This window comes from Ambystoma mexicanum, chromosome 6p, assembly GCF_040938575.1.
Source record: "Ambystoma mexicanum isolate Mex_15411 chromosome 6p, UKY_AmexF1_1, whole genome shotgun sequence".
Taxonomy (NCBI): domain Eukaryota; kingdom Metazoa; phylum Chordata; class Amphibia; order Caudata; family Ambystomatidae; genus Ambystoma; species Ambystoma mexicanum.
The window spans coordinates 764,858,718-764,882,885 of NC_090935.1; the positions used below are offsets into that span (position 1 = coordinate 764,858,718).

At 48.5% G+C, this 24,168-nt stretch overlaps 1 protein-coding gene across 6 annotated transcripts in view; it reads right to left on the reverse strand.

Moving 5' to 3' along the window:
* The window catches only part of KIAA0825 (KIAA0825 ortholog), a 2,662,507-nt gene that overhangs the window by 668,692 nt on the left and 1,969,647 nt on the right, over window positions 1-24,168 (reverse strand). The gene's annotated exons all lie outside the window — the stretch shown is intronic.

Consider the following 24,168-nt stretch of genomic DNA (forward strand, 5'->3'; position numbering starts at 1 on the left):
TCTTTGAACAAAATTATTATTTACAAACTAAAGGAGTAACAATGGGGGCTAAATATGCCCCAAATCTAGCAAACCTATTCAAGGGACCGTTTGAACAGACTTGTGTATTATCTAATTCAGAGTATGTACAGCATATTGTAATTTGGAAAAGATTGACAATATTCTAGTGATATAGAAAGGTAACTTAGAATCCTTCCTACTGTCCATTGACTATTTGAATGACAACAACTTTGGTGTGGAATTTACAGGACATAGCAACTCAGATAATATTGCGTTTTTAGACTTGCACCTTTACATTAAGGATGGAAAAATATCAAGCAAAACATACAGGAAACCAATTGAGGTTAACTCCACTTTCTTTGCCTCCAGCTGTCATAAGAGGTCCACCATACATAACATCACCACAGGGAATGTTATTGAGCCAGCAGGAATTGCAGTAATGATGCAGATTTTTGAGATAGAATGTAATTTGTTGAGTGACAGGTTCAGTGAAAGAGGATATAGTGTTGTATGCATATCACAGGCACAGAACAAAATTAAGAATGTGACATGGGATGAGATACTGAAACCTAAAACAGTTGAAAAAACAAACAAACATCGGAATGTGAGTATATTTACTAAATGCACAGAAGACACCCATCAGATGAACAGGTTACTTACCAACTGCAACGTTCTTTCGACTGGATGTTCCTCCCACATATTCCTCATCTTGTGATAATTCGTTTCGCCAGCTTCGCTGCTTCGGAAAAAGAATTTCGGGAGAGGGTGCTGTGCTCGAGGCTGTGGCGTCGAATGTCCCTCGACGGCTCTGTACCGTGTCAACGTCACTGATGGTATAAATAGCTCGAGCCGCGCCCGTTGGCTTCAGTTCTGTTTTTTTGAGGAAATACTCGTGGAACATCCAGGCGTATGCTGTGACTGATAAGCCGATCGTGAGAGGAGATTGTAAGAAAACAAACTGTATTGCGGGGTAGGCTGGGAGGGTCGATGAGGAATACGTGGGAGGTACATCCAGTCAAAAGAACGTTACAGTTGGTAAGTAAACTTGATCTTCGAATGGATTGTGTCCTCCCACATATTTCTCATCTTGTGATAGACTCCCATAGCAGTGATCAATTTGGAGGGGGGAGTGCTAGTTCTTGTTTTCATGTACAGAGTGAAGTACCGCTCTGGCAAATAGCCCCTCATTTGAGGAGGAGGCATCTAAGCAGTAATGCTTGATAAAAGTATGCATCGATGCCAATGTTGCAGCCGAGCAAATACCTTTTGCAGGGACTCCCCTCTTCAAAGCAGCAGAAGTAGCCATTCCCCTTGAGGAGTGAGCATCCGGTGGGTCTTTTCCTGCTAATCTGTAGCATTCCAATATAGCTAGAATAATCCAGCGGGATATGGTTTGTTTTGTCACTGCTAACCCCAATTTACGACCTGTGTAGCCCACAAAGAGTTGGTCGTCTTGACGTAATTTTGTCATTCTTGCAATGTAAAAGCTGAGGGCCCTACTGGGGTCCATCCTATGTAATCTCTCCTCTTCCTTTCCCAAACAAGGAGGATAGAATGTTGGTAAAACAGTTTTCTGCAACAAATGGAAGTCGGAAACTACTTTCGGTAAGAACGATGGTTTAACTTTCAGAACTACCTTGTCTTTGTAAAATGTGGTGTATGGAGGTTTACATGAGAGAGCCTGTAGTTCACTAATCCTGCGGGCTGATGTTAATGCCACAAGAAGGACAGTCTTTAGTGTTAAAAGCCTCAATGGACAGGAGTGCAGGGGCTAAAATGGTATACATGTTAGGAATTTAAGAACTAAATTTAAATCCCAAGTTGAAACATGAAATGGTATTGGTGGATATACATTTGTAATTCCTTTCAGGAACTGTATTATTAATGGTATTTTAATGTAAGAAACCTCTTCCGAGGAGTGCTTAAAAATGGACAGCGCAGCAAGATATCCTTTGATTGTTCCGATCTGGAGCCCCAGATTGGCTAGATGTAATAGAAAAGAAAGCCGCATTGGTGTGCTACATTGAAAAGGATCCACATCCCTATCTTTGCACCAGTTACTGAACTTATTCCAACGACACCGGTAAAAGGATTTTGTTGCTGGCCTTCTGCCCGAAAGCAAAATCGCCATTATGTCATCCGGAAGATCCCAATCCTTGCATCTCAACCTCTCAGAAACCATGCATGAAGGTTGAGTGTGTTGACCTCTGGATGGAGAACTCGACCTTCCTCTTGCGAGAGAAGATCCTCTCTTTGCAGAAGACGTATTGGAGGGCAGATGGACATGTCCAGAAGGTCCGGGTACCACGTCCTCCTATTCCAGTACGGAGCAATTAGGATCATAGTTTTCCTGAACTTTCTCAACCTCCTGATTACTTGAGGAATCACAGGGACTGGAGGAAACGCGTACAGCAGGGGAAAATCCCAATCTACTACGGACGTGTCTCCTAGAGCTCCTCTCAGGGAAAATTCCCTTGAGCAATACTGATCGCACTTCTGGTTTACCGTGGTTGCGAACAGATCCACTTGAGGGGTTCCCCAAAGGGCAAAGAGCTCCAGAAGGACTTCCTGAGCTAACTCCCACTCGTGGGAGACTGTGCTCTGCCTGCTCAGAGCGTCTGCCGCCGTATTCTGCTCTCCGGCTAGTTGAACTGCCGATAGAGAGATTCCTTCTTGTATTGCCCAGAACCAGAGCTGCATTGCCTCTCTGCACAGAGGTAGTGATCCTATGCCTCCTCTTTTGTTGAGGTAGTACATGGCCACTGTGTTGTCCGTCATTATCAGGACATTTTGTCTCTGTACAGAGGGCAGGAAGGCTTTCAGTGCTAGTCTGATTGCCCTCAGCCCCAATAGATTGATGGGTAGTTTGGAATCCGATGGAGACCAACGTCCGCTGACAGATCGTTGGTGTGAGCTCCCCACCCTGTGAGTGAGGCGTCCGTCACTACTGTTATCTACGGCCATGGTTGCCAAAAAGATTCTCCCATGAGGATGTTGTCGTTGCAAGCCCACCACAATAGATCCTGAGCAACTGCGCTCGGGACTTGCGAAGATCTGACATATTCCCCGAAAATTGGGACCACTGAGTTCTGAGAGCCCGTTGGAGGGATCTCATCTCAGTCTGGCCTCTGGCACCAGAAAAATGCAGGATGCCATGAGGCCAAGCAACCTCAGGAAATCGAAGGCTGGCAGATGCTGGGATTTCTGGAATTTTGTTACCATCTGCTGGATATGGAGAGCTCTCACCTCGGGCGTCGAGGCTTTGCCCAAGGAAGTGTCCAAGACTGCTCCGATAAACTGGAGTTGTTGGGATGGTATCATGTGGGACTTCTTGAAATTGACGGGGAAGCCCAGGTTGTGGAGGAAGTGGCAGGTGATGGACAGTTGTTCCTGAGCTTGTTCTGGAGAACGTGCTCTGATTAGCCAGTCGTCCAGGTAGGGGTAGACGTGAATCCCCCTTCTCCTGAGACTTGCTGCCACTACGGCCATCAGCTTGCTGAAAACCCTCGGAGCGGAGGTCAGCCCGAATGGCAGAACTCGAAACTGATAGTGAGAACCGCCAACTGCAAACCTCAGGTATTTTCTGTGCTTGGGATGGATTGGCACATGAAAATAAGCATCCTGAAGGTCAATTAATACCAACCAGTCTTGGAGCTTGAGAGCCTGAAGGATCTGAGAAAGGGTTACCATCTTGAACTTGTCCTTCCTGAGGAACTTGTTCAATTCTCTTAAGTCCAAGATGGGTCTCAGTCCTCCGTCCTTCTTTGGGATGAGAAAATAAGGGGAGTACCAGCCTTTGTTCCTCTCCGCTACAGGTACATGTTCTATTGCACCTTTCTCTAGCAAGGTTAAAATTTCCTGCAAAAGGAGCGGGTCTGGAGTTTTGGTACAGCTGGATCCCGGTGGATGATCGTGAGGTCTTTTTAGGAAGGGAAGGCAGTAACCTTGAGCTACTGTTTCCAGTGCCCAAGCATCTGAAGTAATGCCCTGCCATTCTTTCAGATGCTGAGAGATTCTGCCTCCCACTGGTGTTTTGTATGATAAGACCTCAGAGAGATTTGGAGGCGGCTGCAGGAGTGGCTGAGGGCATAGATGCCATTCCTGAACATGGCTTTGTAGTCTTTGCTCGTCCACCACGAGTGACATTCCTCTTGCCCCTTTGAAAAGCCTGTCCTCTTCCTCTACCAACAGAGGAGTAGTATCGAAAATGATGACTCCTCCAGGAAAATGAGCCCGAATAGGGTTTCTGAGGCTGTCGCATGGAGGCACTGAGAGATTTGGCTGCCGCTTTCGAGGTCTGTAGTTTTTCTAGGTCTCATCAGCTTTACTACCAAACAGCCCTGAGCCATCAAAGGGCATGTTGAGAAGTCTGGTCTGTACATCTGGTGCAAACCCTGACTTTCTCAACCACGCAAATCTGCGTAGCACTGTGCTTGATGCCATGGACCTGCTAATACTATCAGCAGTATCCAGTCCAGACTGGAGACAGTCCCCCATTGCCTCCTTCCCGTCATTGACTATGTTCCGGAAGCCTTCCCTTTCCTCGCCTTCCGGAATATGTTCTGCCGCCGCTGAAATGCATTCCCACAGGGTATGTGTGAACCTGCCCAGGGTACAGGTGACATTGGTCGATTTCAAGGCCATGCTACCCGAAGTAAAAACTTTACGAGCCCAGGCATCAACCTTTTTGTCCTCCGTGTCCGGAGGTATGGTTGGGTATGCTGTCTGCCTGGAAGTAGTAGCGGCCTGAATAACCAGACTTTCTGGTGTAGGGTGTCTACTCAGGTATTCTGGATCAGAAGTAGAAGTTCTGTACTTCTTTGGGAGATTGCTGTCTACTGCAGCAATGCTAGCAGGTTTTTCCCAGTTCTTTTCAACTGTCCTTTGGAGCGCCCTATGGAAAGGGAGAACTGGGTCTTTTCGGGGTCCCCGGACTATAATGTCCGTCATATCATCTTGCTCAAACGTAGACGAGGCTCTTCCCCAACCTATATATTCAATCACCCTACTCATCAAATTCCTATACCCTGAGTCTACATGTTCTGCAGGATCAGGTGCAGCAAACTCCAATTCGGGTGATGTGTCCACACCACTAGCAGAATGCAGAGTTTCAGATAGGTCTCTCATTTTTGTCTCAGGGTTTATCAGTTCCTCTGGAACTTGTCTAGTGCCATATTTTACTCTAAAAGGAGTGACATCGTCCTCATCTGAGCCAGATTCTTCAAAAATTTAAGACATGGGACCTAAAGAAGTCCGATTTTGGTAAAGGTGTAAACCTTCTCTCTTCCTCCTGATTTTTTGTCGAAGGAATCGTGTTTTCTTCGAGGGGGTCGAAGGAACCTTCGACGCACTCGACGAAGCCTTCGACAAAGGCGTCGAGGATAATATAGGCTTCGTCAACGAAGCTGTCGGCGCCAATGGTGTCGACGTAGTTGCGCTCGACTTCGACAACTTTTGTTTTTTATGAGGGATCAGAGAAACACTCGATCCTTCGAGGATCTCTCGACGATTTGTCAACTTGAGATTTATGGGTACTACTAGGCTTTACCGTCGTAGTTCCCGACTTCCCTGCGTCGTCCAGTGGAGCAACCGGGGTCTGGCTTTTCTGAGGTTTCTTTGAGGGTGTCGAGGCCGCGTTCTCAAAGACCTGCATCATTTTTCTCCTAAAGCTCTCCCATTTTGAAGGGGAATCCTATCTAGTCGGAAATCGAATCAATTCCGTCGATGAATCAGATGATGACGATGGAGATCTATGTCTCCTTTTGAGCTTTTTAGAATAAGACGAAGAAGATTGTCTCGACCTGCTACGAGATCGGGATCCCTTCAAATGTTTTTTATGACGTTCCGATTCCTTTGAATCGGACGATTTCTTATGTTTTTTAAACAAGGCTTTCGAAGAGCCCTTCAATGCCTCCCGCCCCACCGCTAACTTACTTTTCCTCTCACGGAGGGCCTTCTCCGTCATTGACTGACAGGAGCCACAGTCGCCTGTTCTATGGTCTGAACCCAGACACCAAAGACAGATATGGTGAGGATCGGTGATAGACATCTTCGACCCACAGTCGTTACACTTCTTAAACTCAGTTTTGGGAGTCGAAGCGGTCGATGAAGAAGACATTTTGCTGACAGAAAATCTCAAAGCGCGCCGTTCACGAGAGCGAAGCAATCGGAAAAACAGAACTGAAGCCAACGGGCACGGCTCAAGCAATTTATACCATCAGTGACGTTGACACGGTACGAAGCCCATTGAGGGACATTCAACGCCACAGCCTCGAGCACAGCGCCCTCTGCCAAAAAAAATTCCAAAGCAGCAAAGCTGGCGAAACAAATTATCACAAGATTAGGAATACATGGGAGGACACAATCCATTCGAAATTTAGTATAGTCACCAAACACTGGCACATACTAAAGATGGATGAAGATCTGGATGAATACATCAGTGATAAGCCTAACTTCACATCCTGGGTACCCACGATTAGAAATAAAGTGTGTCCCTCATTCCTTAAACCCATGGCTACACCATTATTGGGAACAAAAACATGGCTGAGACCACGCACAGAGGGATTTTATAAATGTGGGAACTGCAGTATGGGCAAACATGCACAACCAGACACAAAGCAATATACACATAGTGATGGAATGCCAGTTCAGATAATGGATCTAATTAATTGCAGATCAAAGTTTGTGGAATATGCTATCATCAGTGTCTGTCGCTGCATTTATGTGTGCAGCACTATCGGCGAGCTGCGCATCTGTATTAGGGAACATTTGTCAAGTTCAAATTCACAGGATAGGAGATTGCCATTGGGAATTCATTGGCAGGAACATCACCAGATTGATAATAAAGATGACATACGCGTATAGGATTACGCAAAGTCGACACTGGTATACGCGGGGGAGAGAGAGAGTACTTATGTTGAGACAGGCTGATTCTAAACTGATAAGTCATCTATGATGTCTGAGGACTCGACTTAATCGAGAGCATGAAATGAATGTATTTTTATGATGTAAGATTTGGTATCTATCAATCGTTAGACCTTGTTCAACTTTGATGAAACATGGAACATGCAACACTCTGAATATTAGGTCATCATATACTGAAGTTACACTAATATTGTATGAACAATGTATAAAATATACAGTAGAATGCCTTATGCTTGGCATTTAAAAGCATGACAAATTGATGCAAGTTAACTAGACCCTCCTTTTCATTATTTATTTGTCATAATTTGAAGTACATTATTGACCTGTGTTGGCATGTTACCATATAGATATTTTGGATGCTGTCTCCGACAATTTATTTCTTGATATTTGAAATGTTTAATGGATATTTGCAGGCATGCTACCATATATGCACTATGTACTAATGCGTTATTGAGATACTGGGCCTCATTACGAGTCCGGCGGTAACCGAGACGGTAAAACCACCTGGTTACCGCCGGACTCGTATTACCATTCTGCCTCCTTGATTCCCGGAATTACCGGGGCATTACAACCCCGGTTTCCCGGGAATCACGGAGGCGGAATGGTGTTAATCCCCATTCCCATTGAGTCCTATGGGACTCAATGGGAATGGGGATCATGGAAACACCGGCAGCATCTCGTGATGCTGCCGGTGTTTCCTGGTCCGCCTGCAGGCGGGCGGTGTTAAACCCGCCAGGTCAGACCTGGCGGGAACATCACCTCCCGCCTGCAGCAGTCGGGATCAGGCGGTCCGGAAACAACGGTGGCTGTGGGTTTACCGCCACCGTTATTTCCGGACCGCCTGATTTGTAATGAGCCCCACTGTTTCTCACCCAGACCAAGCCTATACATCAAGACACAAGAGTGAGTTAACCTCAACAGTTGGGGTCCAATCTATCAAGACAAATACCAATCAAGCACTATATATTGAAAGAAATCACTGGCGAGTGATCTTATATTTTAAACTTAACTACACTAGTTCCGGGCAGCACATTATTCTTGGCGTCTATGAACATGACACAATTATGGTGATGTATTCAAACAATATGGAATAGGTCAGAAGGACCTAGTAAAAGGACAGTGGTTCAAACATTACAAAGCGGGACAGAAGATTGGCAGTGAATACAAGACATCAATTTAATAATTCAATAATAGATTCGCTCCAACAACAATAACAGAATATACTAACACACCAGATCAGATATTCTGTATCTTGCTTTAAATCTAATCAATAGAAAAGTGAAGAAAGACTAACGTGAACACCTTCATTGACGTCACTATGTTATTGACAAATATAAATAAAGTTTTAAAATAGCGTTCTTGGGCCGCTGGAACGCCAAACGCTGGTCCAACTGGTTCAAAACACTGTGCGGAGGACAACTAATGACACAGGTAATTTATTGGACCAGAGGATACTAATCAACAATATACGCGCATATTCATCCCGTACCTTCGATACTAATTAAGATTAGACTAATACTTAGTAATTGATTATACTTTCACTTTGTTTAGATGCTGATAATTATCATAGAAGAAGTGAAGGAGTCACTAAGAATATCCAATAGCTGGGCCTTTAGTGACTACGTCCTTACAGTATGTAAGGTGAGAATTACATCTTTATTCACACATAATGACATGTGGAGTCAGTGATTAGAAAGCTAACTATAGATGATTCCTTCCATCACCTTCAGGGAATTGATATTGAATGCAGGTACCCACCAGGGAGAGAACAATTGGTGAGCCTTTAGTGGTGACAATTTACCACTAAACAAACACCCAGATGCCTGTTGCATGGAGACCCAATCTTTTTGCTAATAATAGCGTTATTGAACACTGGTGAAATTGACACATTTTAAAAAGACACAGGTGGGAGGTGAGCAACTTTGTATCTCATTAGGCACTGCTAACAATCCATGCATGCTGTATTGTCCATTATGGAACCAAATATAGTTTCAGACACTAATGGTCGACATATTGGGCCTCATTACGAGGTGGGCGGTAAGGGATAATGGGCACCGGTAAGGAGACCGGTGCCAGTAAACCCTTACCGCCCCATTCCGAGGTCCCTTAGCGGGAGCTGCTAAGGGACCAGGGAGCTAATAACGGGCCCGCAATTAGCGGGCCCGTTATTAGCTCCATCCCCATTCCTATTCCCATTGAGCACTATGGGGGCTCGAATGGGAATGGGGAATGGTTCTCGGAATGGGGACTTACCGGGTCCTCCAAGGTTGGAATGACCCGGTAAGTCCCTATTTCGAGAACCCGGATCCGGAATGCGGTAAGGGGGTAGCCATGGTGCTAAAAGCACCATGGCTACCTCCTACCTCATAATGAGGCCCATTGTGTGTTAAGCTAGAGTAAATTGATGACATTGAAACATTGACATTGATGTTTACAAATTGAAAAAATTTATTTTTTATATATTTCCTCTCTTCTCTCTTTCTTTTTTTCATTTTTATACCCGTCATTCTCCTCAATATCCTAATGGTAATATTTTGGATAATTTTTTTAACTTTGTTATGACCTCATTGTAATATGTATAATCATCTACTAACAATATACAGATGAGTTGATTCAATGTTATGCCTTAAAAACGATCCAAGGTCAAAACACTTTCGGCAAACTTGATGACCTCTGTTACGCATCTGTTAAATTGGCGAACTCTGTTACGCATCAATAATTCATTAAATGACACATATTGCAACTGGTTATAGTAGTGATATCACTGTTAGAAAGCGCAATACAAGGAAAGTATTATATCTACTACCCCCACACTATTTGTATTTAGAGGTAAGGATTGAAAATAGTTTTTTTTTAGTATAGGCCCTTTTTTTTTTTTACAAAGACACCACCAGGACTGCGTTATTATTATTTGATAGTCGTAGCTTGCTCCCATCTTTAGATTTAGGATTAGATAGGCGTTTATCATACCCTTGTTGAAGTTCAATAAACAACCTTGAACTGTGTTCACCTGTGTCTGTCTTACTGTTGAAACCATGCCTTCCTTACACTAGGTAATTGGATTGGAGTTTCTTGTCCTGTGTGCTATATACTCACATGTACAACTGAGTACCGTCTACATATTGGTGGATGGCTATATTGGGATCTTTGAGGAGAGTGCCCAGAGGCTCCAAATAAATGTTAAAAAGGATTGGTGAGAGGTTGGAGCCTTGGTGGACTTCGTTAGAGACCTGGAGTCAGTTAGAATTCAATGAGTTCATCTGGACAGCCTGGTTTCTGCCTAACAGGTTGGAGGTAAATCTTTCCTGTTGGCAAAGGAGGAGACAATGATGTGGGGGTCGATTGTGTCAAATGCAGCCGAGAGGTCGAGGAGGATGAGGGGGCATGAGTCGCCCTCATCCCTGATTTGCAGGGCATCATTCACCAGCTGGATGGTGGCCATCTCGATGCTACACTTAGTGCGTGACTCTGGCTGATAGTAATTTAAGAGGTGGAGTTGTTTGATTCTGGCGAGTAGCTGTTTAGCAACTACTTATTTCAAGATTTTGCCAATAAACGGGAGGTTCTTAATGGGCCGGTAGTTGGCCTGGTCGTCTGCAACTAGGTTTGTTTTTTTCAAAAGCAGATGTATGAGACCAGTCCTGAGGGTGTCCAGGAATTACCCTTATGTGAGGGAGGCATTAATGATGCCGAGGAGCACGTTGAGTGCCAAGCCCGTCATTGTTTAATGATGCAGACTGGGATTATATTGGCGGAAGAAAGAGAAGATAATTCAGTCCAGAAGGGCAGTGTGCGTGCCAGGTTGCAGGGTGCACTAATGCTGTGAGAGGTTAATTCAAATGTCTCTCGGATTTTGTCTATTTTTTTGATAAAAAATATGTTGATGTTGTCGCATTGTTCCTGAGTTACTGGTACCTCAGGGTTGGGTGAGGGTTTGGTGCAATGCTTTACTACTTCAAAGAGGGCTTTGCTCCCGTTAGAAGTTGCCACAATGGTGGTGAAGTAGTAAGTAGCTTAAGCCTCGGTAATCAGAATCCTAAGGTTGGCCCAGAGAGATTTGAGGTTGGTGAGGTCTCCCGGGTTATGGTTTTTGTGCCACCGTTTCTCTGGGGCTCTAATTGAGCATTTGTTGGAGGCTAGCACAGGGGTGTACCAAGGGGGTGTACCAAGTGTCTACCAGTTTTACAACAGAGTTGTTTAATAATTCTAGGAGGCCCAAGGTATTTCCTGTGGTGGGGAAGTCTGCAAAGTTTGCTTCTAGCTCATTGACTGGGAAAGTTTTGAAGGAGCGGCGCGGAGGGGGCATTTAGCCTGACCTTTGTGGGCCATAGTCAAATGGGTGAACGATAATGCGATGGCGGCATGGTCAGACCGGTCAAGTGGGATAGCGTATGCACAGGTAATGTGGGGGGATGATGTGAAGACTTAGGGGCTCATTCTGAGCCTGCCAATCTGGAAACAACAGTGCCGGTAAGCTTACCGGCACTGTTGTTTCAGGACTGTCATATTACAGGCCTGCATGCCAGAGCAGCTGTGCCGACAGGTCGGACCCTGCCGGGCACAGTGGCCACAGTATGCAGACTGTCACGGAAGCACCGGCACCGTTAACAATTGTGCCGGTGCTTCCGTGTTCCCCATTCCCATAGAGTCCTCTGGGACTATGGGAATGGGGAATTACAATTTACCGGCGCCTAACTTTACAGTCCTCTGGGGTTGTAATACCCTGATGTTACTGGGAAGTCAGGTGCCGGTAAATATTTACGAGTCCAGCGGCAACCCGCAGGTAGCACCGGCACAGTTACTGCCAGACCCGTAATGAGGACCTTAGTCTAGGGTGTTGGCTTTGTTGTACGTGGAGGGGAGCACAATTTGCTTAAAGTCCTTGGAACCGTTCAATGCGAAAAGCATGCTTCGAGTGTGGTTGTCAGCCTGTGAGTTTCTAGAATTTGCTAATTTGGCAGAGGACAATAAGTTGGAGATGTCAGCAATGAAAGAGTCACTCCTGCGTGGTGGTCTTTAAATGAGGTGGAAGGTGATGGATTCCTTGTGCGATAAAGGGAACCGGTAGGTGAATGATTCAGATTCGTTTGTTCTGGGAGAGGCGATGATGGAGCATGACCAATCACTCCTGTGAATGATTGAGACTCAGCCTCCCGCCCTTCCTGGCCAGTTGGAATGTTGGATGCAGTAGACTTTGGGTAGGAGGAAATCAAAACAATGGACCTCATAAGTGTGCCGGTCCGGAAACAACAGTGCGAGTAAGCTTACCAGCACTGTTGTTTCCAGACCGGCACACTACAACTCTGCCGGGCGGGTGCCCTCCCGCCTGGCAGGTCAGACCTGGTCTGACACCTGCCCGCATGGGAGCACCGGCACCGTTATTGGAATCTATGGGAATGGGGACTAACGAAATTGACAGCGCTTGGCTTCTTGGCAGCCAGACTTGGAATAGCCCGGTGGCACCGGGATGTCAGGCGTCAGTAATTTTTGATGGGTCCGGCGGCAACCCACCGGTAGCACCGGCAAGGTTACCGCCAGACTCGTAATGAGGCCCAATGTGTGTGGAAGATGGGGTAAATCGTGGTACAGTGATGAACAGGGCATCAAGGTTGTTGTACAAGAAGAGGCCAGCGATCTCTGCAGCGTGAGCAACTGCTGAGCTAGCACTGATCAATATGGGAGGGCATGTGTGTATAGTTGGTCCATGGGTATTGGATGGGGGAAAGGTCGATATTGATGAGGATTTCTAGGGTAGCGAGGGTATTGCAAGGGTGTAGAAATAGGAGTCTGACACACAACTGGCATATTTTTGGCTATAAACTTTTATCATGTAAAATAAAAGAAAAAACCCTACCTGGCCCTATTACAAACATGGGGTTTCTCTGCCTCAATTGAATATTAAGGACTCAGGATGTCCGTCCAAAATAAGTAGTCCACCGTTGTGTGTTAAAAACCTATTTACTTCCCTTACATTCTAAATCAAACTAACTAAGGTGGTGAACTTCTTGGTCTAGAGAATGACTCCCTTCTTCTGGATGATAAACCAAAGTTCACTTTCAGGTAATGAAAAAGGAAACATTCTTCAAAAAGGTCAAAACCAGGAGAGACCACCATGATGCCTGATGTCGGTCTAGCTCTCCGTCGCTCCGCCTGGGCCACCCGAATCCTGCTAAATCCTGGCGGAATCCTGATGCGGACATAAATAAAAAAGTGAAAATTAGGTCGGGGATCTCACCCGCGCCCACCCCCACGAAAGACCGATGAAAATCGGTGCGATTTGAGGGCCCCTGCACCCTCGACAAAATCAATTGAGGCCGACTGCGAAGCCCGTCTGAAGAAAATGGCTGCTGAGCCCCAGTAGCCGAGGACCTGCGGAGCTGGTGGACTGCTGCCACGTGGCGCGGAAGGCCACAACACACCACCACATGGCCAGCATGTGCTGTGTGCGAGCGGCGGGGCGCTGGGGTCGAGGCGTGCCCACCCCCGCGACTCTCAAAACGGCACAGACAGGACCCAGAGCCAGGTAGGAAGTCCGCCCTCCACCTCCGCCCTTCCTCCCCCACCCCGGCGATTCCCAACACACCACTACTGCGGGAAGGGCCCTCCCTCCCCGGCGCCCGTCGTGTGTGCTGTGTGCGAGCGGCTGGGCGCTCGGGTCGAGGGGGGCCCCGCAGATACGCCCGGCGGCGATGGGGAGGGGACTGTGGGACCTCCCCCCCACCCAACACCTGCTACAACTGCAGGGGGCTTTCTCTTCCCCCCCTACACCACTCACCCCCCCATGCGGGACACAGCGGGGGACTCCAACCCACTGGAGCACACAGCCCATCCCCCACTGGCGGTTGGGGACCCCCACGGAGCAGCAGGGGTCCCACCCAACAACCAACACCGCAGGGGTGTCATAAGCCTGTGTATTTGAACACCACCCAAATAATTGGGTCACCATAAGACTGCCTGAACTCCGGCACGCGACTGTCACGCAGGGCTCCCCCTGCCCGGCACCGCCCGTGTGCGCTGAGGGCGAGCGGGTGGGCGCCTGGGTAGAGGGAGGCCCTGCCATCTGATATTGGAAAACCTTTGGGGAACAAGTGTGGGGACCAGGCACACCTGCGGGCAGCAATAAAGGGGACTACAACACACTGGGGCAGCGGCCATCCCGGTGAACAAGTGGCTGGCACCCCGGATAGATAGGCATAGAACCCGTGACACACATCACGCGGACCTGGGGTCAAATAAAGGAACCTGCCCTGGAATCACTGAAGGGGGGAACCCCCCCACCCCAACCAGGGATGCAGGACATAAAAACCCTACAGCATTGCTAACAAACCACAGGCGGATATCCCAATATACCAAACCTGCGGTAAAGGCGCATACCCCACCCAGGCAACCCCTCGGACAGGGGCGAAGGGAGGAGACCACACTGCAGAGAAGACCTGAGATATAATGGCTCACAACCCAGGGGACGACCCGGAGTGGGAAACAACGAAGGTACCAAACATGGGGAAAGACCTACCCCGCAGAGGGGCAACGCAGAACAAAATGGACAAGTACACAACTTGCACACCAGCAAGGCTCCCCGGACCGGCAAACGAGGGGGTGGAGGAGAACAGGGGTCTGGCCATGTCGCTCACGGACATCATGGCAGCGAAAAGCAACTCCCGGACCTCGTTGGAGGCAAAAATTGATGGCCTGACCTTGGAGGTGTCATTCCCGAGACAGGACCTGAGGAACCTAACCTCCAGGGTAGGAGACGCAGAACAAAGAATACCTGAATCGGAGGACACGGTCTGAGGGACCGATTGAGGGACCGATTGGAACAAGTGGAAAGGAAAATCACCCTCCTGGAACACAGAGCTGAGGACAGCGAGGGAAGATCCCGCCCAAAAACCTCTGCATTCTCGGCCTGCCCGAGAAAGAAGAGGGACCCTCCATGGAACTCTTCCTGGAAGACTGGTTAACAGATCTGATGGCCCCTAAAAAACTCTCAAAATTCTTTTCTATTGAAAGAGCGCACAGGGTCCCAACAGGCAGACCGCTTCCCGGGGCCCCCCCGCGCACAGTGATCGCCAAGCTTATGAACTATAGAGACCGAGACACGCTCCTCCAGATGGCGAGGGCAACGGGCCCAATTACTTACAATGGCAACTGGATTGGCTTCTTCTCCGACTACACAAGGGAAGTCCAGAAGTCACGGCAATCGTATGACTCTGTTAAGAAGAAGCTAACGTCCCTGAGCATTAAATATGCATCTTCAAAGTGTACCACAAAGGGGTGGTCCAGGTGTTCCACAACCCCCGGGAAACCTGGGACTGGCTCGAAACGCAGGTTCTCTCTGACCCACACCCCGCCAGCCCAAGAAAAGACACACCCCGAGGGAGCGACAAAGGCACCCGCCACCCCCCTGAGCAGTCGACACTACCAAGGGGGACGGACGAGATGCACGGGACACGGAATGAAAACGGGCCCACATGAGAACCCAGCCATACAAAGGGGGGCTGTTGCACACAATCAAGATGGCCGCCTGATTCCGGAGCTCCTGCTCCACCGCAAGATCCGTATCAAACACATCCGTTTGGAGGCTGTTTTAAGAGCCGTGAGACGGCTCCACCAACATACTATATGGCCGGACACACCGTCTGAAAATCCTGGGAAAAAACGGCTTAAATCCTTCAGGTTATGGCCGTGTGAAGTTTGACCACCGCCTAGCGCTGTGGTGATCCGGCAGATGGAACCACACGCATTCACCCGGGCACCGGGGCTGTGGAGGTGCCGCGGGTGGGAGGAGCCTGACTTGATGACCTCGCGCCCGATCAGGGCCTGGCTGAGACCAGTGGAGGCGGTGAGGAACAGAGGATCCCTCCCTCTGGTCGGGCCTGTGGTGCCGTGCTGCAAGCTGCTGTGGGCAGCGGAAGATAAAAACTGAGCAGCACAGAATACTTCCTCCTTGGGGAGACGTTGGAGTGGGATCGAGGATGAGGCCTGATCCGGTCGCACGCTCTCTGAGGTACCGGGAGCGGGCGGGTTTGAGCTTCGGTTGCGGGCCTGGCATTGCAAGTCTCCATCTCCTGATTGATCTGAGAGACGTGGGGGGCAGCACCCGGGCCGTCTACTCCTGGATCCCAGAATACGTGCCGGTAAGACACGTGCGCTGCACGTGCCAGACTACAAACGCGACTGGGAAATAATACTATAACAAACTATATACGTGGCAGAGCACAGTCCATCCGAGCTCTCAAGCATTTAAACCTCCACCCTTGCCTGTACGAGCTGAGCTCTGGGGGGATTGCCTTCATACGAATGCTCCGGGAGATCGACAGACACTGCTCTTTGCCAAGATCGGGGAACCGCACAGGTCGGGCAAGTCAGAATACTACGATGGACAGTCACCCAGAACCTGTTGGGTCTGGAGAACATGATTTGGGGGAACGTGGTGGCAAACTAACGATGTTGGTTCAGAACGGGTTCCTGGCAGTAAATGTGAAAATGGACGAAATAGTGGCGACCATAGGCTCCATGACAGCCAGGATTGACAAGGAAAACGCTAGAGTTACAGAAACTGTCCGTCAATGAGGACACTATTGCTCGCCATAGCCAAGATATATCCCAGATCACGGACACGGTCAGTAAATTGCAAAACAAGTGCGAGGACCTCGAATCCCGATCAAGGAGGAACAACGTACGTGTGGTTGGCGTATCGGAATCCTTTGCGAGGAACCAAATGGAGAAGAAACTGGAGGAACTGTTCAAATCTTAATTTGGTCCTGATGCTTTTTCAGAACATTTCTTGATTGAAAGGGCTCATCGCACACTAGCGCCAGCCCTCAAGCCTGGGGCACCCCTGCATACGATAATTGCCCCTGTCCTGAACTACAGAGACAGAGACACAATTCTTCGACTAGCTAAGGAGGCCGGCACGCTTCAATTTGGTGAAAACCGTATACATATCTATCCAGACTTCTCAGCTGCGGTTCAAGCGAGCAGACGATCACACAAACCTGTAAAGAAACTCTTGAAAGCGCGCCAAGTCACGTATGCCCTAATATTCCCAGCAAAAATGAGGATTCAACATGCTGGGAGAGCTCACTTTTTTGAAAACACTGCCGAAGCCCTGGCTTACATAGAATCCTCTATACCCCTGCCTCCCAGAGAAGACAGACCCGCTCAGAACAACAGACCCAGTCCAGCTGATTGAGGTGTAAGGTTGCATGAATCTGTCCAAGCCGGTGTTTATTTAGTACTACAAACAGCCTCACAATCTTATGAACAGGTGGGGCGTTGGGGGAGATGGAGTTGGTGGCCATGTGAGGCAACAGGACCACCCCTGGAATGCTCCACAAGTTGCTGTGGGAACATCGTCAAGTTGGGGGAGACGGTGAGGGAGGGGGGCTGGTTGAAGGGAATTCAGTAAGTTGTTGTCGCTATGCAGCCCTGCAGTTTGAAGCGGGCAGTGGCTTTCATGTTACGAAACCCAGTCTGGGTAAGGGAAGGGGAGAACCAGGTTGTTGGTTAACGGTTAATTAAGTTATCTCTGAGGTACTGGCGCAGTGCATGTTCCACATGAGGTGCATTGCCACAATGTATGACATTATCCGATCACTTCTCTGTAAATGTTGGTTGCGGTCTGAAAATGAAGCTACTGTCATGGAATGTTAGGGGCCTAAACAATCGATCTAAAATTAGGAAGGTGGCGAACTACATTACCAGACATGTTGCCCAGATTGTCATGTTACAAGAAGCGCATGCCATGGATAATACTAATGAATGCATAATGCCGGGTTGGGGTAAAACAAGGTTCTATACGAATTACTCATCCCAGTCCAGAGGGGTCGTCAACTTAATACACCCAGGTGTGGGATTCACACTAGAAGGCCAAAAAATCGACCCCCTTGGCAGGTATGTCATTGTGTGGGGTGTGATCACTGGTCAACAAGTGTTACTGGTTAACACGTATGGTCCTAACATAGACGACCCAGCCTTTTATACCAATGTATATCAGATAGTCACTTCCATTGATGTGTCCACCATAATTTGGGGGGGGGGGGATTTTAATGTTGCTCTCAACCCCAGGTTAGACAGGTCCAGTACGATTTTAAGGCCACCCAGCAAAACGTTTCTTACCTTGCACAATATCCTATCTCAACTTTCACTTGAAGATGCATGGCGGGTTCTCCACCCGGAAAGTAGAGGATATACATACTACTGGTCCGTGCACGATTCAAAGTCTAGAACTGACTACTGGTTTGTCTCATCCGCTGCACTTACTGCGGTCCAGACGTGTGAGATATTACCCCGCACGCTGTCTGATCATTCCCCGATTGTGATTGAGATCGACTTTCGTGACTCCCCCAGACCTGTCAAAAGATGGACAATGCCAGGAGGGTTGCTCTGTGATGCCGGGGTAGTGGAAGGATTGCACATTGAGATTGCAGAGTTCCTAGACAGAAATATAGGCTCTGTTGACAGATACTCCACGGTATGGGAATCCTTGAAAGTGTGGCTGAGGGGAACCCTGTTGTCGAAATCAGTGGGACTCCTTAAAGGGGTCCGAGCCGAACTAACCCAAACTGAACTCAAACGTGGGGAATTGGAAGGGGCTTACACTCTGACACAAGACAAGGCGACATTGGCCGAGATACAGACACATTTGCAAAAATATGGTAGGCTGGCCACTAGGGAGGTGCAATACATGGCTGCCCCGATTCACGCCCGTAGATATGGTGAGGGCAACAAAGCTGGCAGGACGCTGTCTAACCTCTTGAAGCAGGATAGACATTCCAGCCAGATCACTAGCATACAGACTCCATAGGGGGAGGTCCTTTTGGGGGAACAGGAAATTAATATTGAGTTTGCTAAATTCTATCAGCAATTATATAGTAACAAGGATACCAAAACACCCACCGAAATTAAGACTTACCTGGAATCACTGGGGTTGCCTACACTCACCGAGGAGGCCCGACTGGCCATGGACCAGCCGGTTACAGCTGAGGAAATCGCCGAGGCGATTAAAGACTTGGCATCCAATAAAGCCCCAGGATCAGATGGAATAGGGGCGGAATTCTACAAGGAATTCCACAAAGAACTTGTCTCTGTGCTGTTGCAGGTGTGGGAGGAATCACTACAGAGCAACACCTTGCCCCCTACGATGCGGGAGGCCATCATAACTGTGCTCCCTAAACCCCGGCTTCCACCACAGGACATTTCCTCCTACAGGTCGCTCTCCTTAATAAACACTGACGCCAAGATATTTGCCAAGGTGTTGGCCAACAGGCTTCTGCCTGAGGTCCCGAACCTGGTTCACCCTGATCAGAACGGGTTTATCCCAAACAGGTCCACGGCCCTCAACCTCCGCAGACTCTTTGGGATCATGGCTCAGATGGATCCGGAGAGGAAAGCAGTGGCCATATCCCTGGACGCCGAAAAGGCCTTTGATTCGGTCTCATGGGCCTATTTGTTGGCAGTGCTGGATGTGTTTGGTATCGGTCCCCATTTCAATGCATACGTGAAACTGCTATACACGGAACCTGGGGCACGAGTGCTGACCAATCAAACTATTTCTGATCTGTTCCTGCTGGGGAGAGGCACCAGGCAGGGTTGCCCATTCTCACCCATATTGTTCGCACTGACAATCGAACCTATGGCGATTGCGATCAGGCTCAGACACTCGGATAGGGGTATCAATTTAAGGGGGGCCTCCCAGCTCATCTCTTTATACGCGGACGACACCCTTCTGTATGTTCATGAGCCTGAAAACAATATCGCTCCCCTGATGGCTGAGATTCAAGAATTTACTGCCCACTCGGGATACTCCATAAATAAGGCCAAGTCCGAGGTATTCCCACTTACACCGACAACCATGTGTCCCAACTCTACATGTGGACTCAAGTGGTCTGCAGAGTGCATTCGATACTTGGGAATTGTGGTCTCAGGAAATAAATACATGCTTTACACAGACAACCACGAAAACACACTCAAAGCCCTGAGCACTAAATTACTACTATGGGACCACCTCCCGATATCACTGCATGGAAGAGTAGCGGTCCTTAAAATGATAGTTTTACCCAGCTGCTATATCTTTTTGTTAATATCCCCATATGGCCGGGCCGGCTCTTTTTCAATAGGCTTAGGTCAATGGCGACAACCTTTCTTTGGAATGGAAAAACCCCTAGAATAGGGTGGGAAAAACCGATTGAGCCATATTCCTCGGGAGGCATAGCTGTGCCTGACTTTGAGTTATGCTATTACACGGCCCAAGCCCAATTCTCGAGGTACTGGTATGATGAACCTACTGGTCCCCCACATGCAGAGATAGAAACGCTCACCATACTAATATAAAGTCTGTTGTATTTGACACATGCTATAAAGACACATGCGAGTTTAACCCGGTGAGTTGTACAGTTGGTGCGTGGAAAGCCATATTTAAAAAAACTGGGTGTTGAGTCCCCATATAACCAAGAGACCCCCCTTTGGAACTACCTTGGTATACCACCTACACATGACAGTGGCTTGCGGGAGGCCTGGGACCCCAATGAGGAGATGAAGCTGGGTGACCTATTCGTTGATGGGAGGTTCGCGACCATGCAGGAAATTACTAGAGCTTTTGGCGGGGGTCCGCTTAGCGTGCTTCAATACCATCGAATGCGATCAGCCTTTCAGAGACGCTGTCATCCTTCCCCGAGGAACCCCCCACTCATCCCTGTGTACAGTTGGTAACATCTAATGACAGGCTGGGGTTTTCGGGACTATATGCTGCGGTCCAAACACACTCCCCCTCGACTAACATGGAGTAAAATGGGAGAGGGATCTGCAGATCTCCATAGGTGACCAGACCTGGGGAAGGTACTGTTCACTCACCAAACGAGTCTCCCTGAATGTGGGCCTTCGTCTAATTCAGTTCAAAATTGTGAATAGACTACACTTTACTCCAGCCAAAGTAGCACGGTTTGCACCGGATGTGACGGAAGAATGTCCCAAATGCAAGGCAGATGGGGCGGGTGCATTTCATATGTATTGGGGATGTCCGATAGTGGCGGGTTTCTGGAAGGAGGTGGCAGAGATGTTAGAGGAAATAACACATGTCCACCCTGCACTAACCCCGCAGAAATACTTGTTTGGAGACATAGGCAAATGTTCCGAAAGAACCAGAAGACTGTTTAATGTTTCGTGTGTAGTGGCTAAAAAATGCATTCTACAACAGTGGAAGAGTACTGGGCCGCCCACTATGAAACAGTTTCTTAAGGAATTGACATATGTTAATGAAGCTGAAGAGCAGATTGTCATCACACGTCCATCGATGTATAGGCCCAAAGACATATGGGGGCCGTTCAGAATGTACCTGTGTGACATGATCCCAGAGGACGATGATACTGTGTGTCCCTGATGTTTGTACGATATGTATTTAATTTGATGTTTCTGCATTGTGGTAGTGATGTAACTGAGCTATGTATCTCATGATCACTAATAAAAAAGAGTTTAAAAAAAAAAAAAAAAGAACCCAGCCATACAAAACAAGGCCCACGGGAATCAAGGAGTAACTTTGAAGCCGGGTGGCTTGGGCGGAGAGGAGCCTAAAGAAGCGCGACCCCCCTCCACCTAAGTGCTGAGTGGCTACAGACTGCACGAGTTGGGACACTCAGTCCTCCTGACCACCCACAGTATTTAGTTTATGGTTCGGTTGGTTTGGGCGACAGGTACTTCTAGTTGGGGGGAAGTGCAGGGTGGGGGGGGGAATTTAGGAGTTCTAGTTACTAAAGGAAACGGCTCAAGGACAATAAACGCACCACTGACCTGTGACATGCCACACCAGAACTATCCTCGCTGCAGAAGCAAAGGAAACGGGCATACCACTCCTAGGGACCCAAGCATGTCCACTTATACTCAAATTAAGCCGACCTTAAGTTCATCGTTAAATGTTTTAGGGTTTGCAAGCGAAGCACACCATAACGGAAATACAGCGAGAGTGACCATGAAGGGGCACCAGAGCCTGGAACAGAACAAAACACTGCAAGTGACAGAGAAATGGAAGTCGCATCACATCGTTCAGCACCATCACACAGGAAGCCACACGCAGATGTAGCAAAAATAAGGCAGATCTCCCTATTGACCTGGAATGTGAACAGCTTGGGGACGAGTATAAAACGGAAACTGGTACTCCAATACCGCAACAGGCACTCCCCAGATGTTGCATTCATCACTGAAACCCACCTAACAGGTACCACCAGCGGCTTCTTCAGGAAATCCAACTACCCACACAAATACATACCTGGCAGGGTTCTCTAGAGGCTCCAGGGAAGTTATGATCCTCCTACACAAGCGGGTCCCATTTAAGACCAATAAAGTGATATCAGACCCTCGGGGCAGGTTTGTGGTAGTGCTTGGAGAGATGCGGGGAGAGACCTGGGACCTCATCGCAGTGCATGCACCCCCACGCTTACGGCAGAGCTCCTTACCGAGCTCCAACCCAATGGGACTATCGGACACGTGGAGGACAATCCACACATCGGAGAAGGGCTACTCGGTCTACTCCAACGCGTATAGAACCCTCTCCAGACGACTGCATCTTCACCCCAAGGAACATGACCCATCGACTAATAGCCGCAGAATTCCTGGCAAGAGGGATCTCGGATCACTCCCTACTGATCAAACTAAAAGGGAAACAACATAAGCAGAATCCCTCCTGGCGTCTAAGCGCCTACTCTATGGGAATACCGGAAATAATGAAAGGACTCACGGATAAAACATCAGAATACTTCGACCTAAATGTAGAAGCGGTCGCCGGCCCAACCGTGCGGTGGGAAGCATACAAAGCTGTCCTGCGAGGGGAGGCAATTTCCCTGGTATCTGCCCACAGAAAACGGCACAATGAGGCAATCATAGCAGCAGAGACCAAAGTAACCCGTCGAGAGGAACAACTTTGGAAGAGGGAACCCTTGAGGCACAGGATGCCCTAACTACAGCTCAGACAATTCTAAAGGACAGGGCCCTAGATAACGGCCGAACTGCCCAATGGCAAACCCGAAGCCAGATATACGAGAGGGGGAAGAGGCCGGCAAGACCCTGGCCTGGCTAGAACGACGAGAACAGAGTAAGGGACAAGTACGGGCCATACAAACCCAAGAAGGGGACATTCTAACGGGCGATTCCGAGATTGCGGAGGCCTTTGCTGAATATTATGAACAACTATACTCCGCACCAGCAGAGGAGCCCACACCAAGCGCTCCACACTTTCTTGAACAAATCAAGATCCCCCAACTCTCCAGATCACAAATAGAACAACTAGACACTGATATTACGGAAGAAGAAATCGGGGAAGCCCTGTCACAGCTACAGACGGGGAAGATCCCAAGCCCCAACGGCTTCCCGGTAGAAATCTGGAAGCGATTAGGTGGAACAATGACGAAACACATGTTCCTCCGCAGCAGAGAGCAGGGCTATCTCCCCCCCGGACCTCAAGAAAACAAACATTGTAGTCATTCCCAAAGCAGGGGAACCCCCAGAACACTGCACCACGTACAGGCCTATATCATTAGTTAACAGGGAAGCCAAAATACTAGCGAGAGTCCTGGCAAACAGGCTGCTCGGGGTGATCGGATCTCTGGTCCACCCGGACCAATGTGAATTTATGCCTGACAAATCCACAAGAATGAATCTCCTAAGGGTCCGGGTGGCCTTAGACAGAGCGGCAGAGATCCCAGACCCGCTCGGCCGCCTTGCGGTTGATTTCGAAAAAGGCCTTCGATTTGGTGGGATGGGAGGCCCTATGGGGCATAATGCAACACATGGGATTTGGGCACTACTATATGTCGTGGATTAAACTTCTATACACCCTCCCCGTAGCATCTGTGCGGGCCAATGGGAAATCATCGAGGACATTCCTGCTGGCCCGCGGGACCAGACAGGGCTGCCCCTTCTCACCTCTACTATTCCTTCTCACAATCGAGCCCCTGGCAATTAGACTATGCACAGACGCACGATGGACGGGGTTCGCCTGGCTTACGGGGGTGAGGAGCGTGTCTCACTATATGCGGACGATCTCTTGATCTACCTGAGCAAACCAGTAACCTCCTGCCCGATGGTAACCAGGACCCTGGAGGAGTACCAACACTTCATGGGCCTTCGGGTAAATACACAGAAATCAATATCCTTCCCGGTCCATGGGGGAGAAGAAGCGATCCCAGACCCCTGCATCTACTCCGTCTCGATACTAGGTTTCACTTACCTGGGTATACAGATAACCACCACACCAGA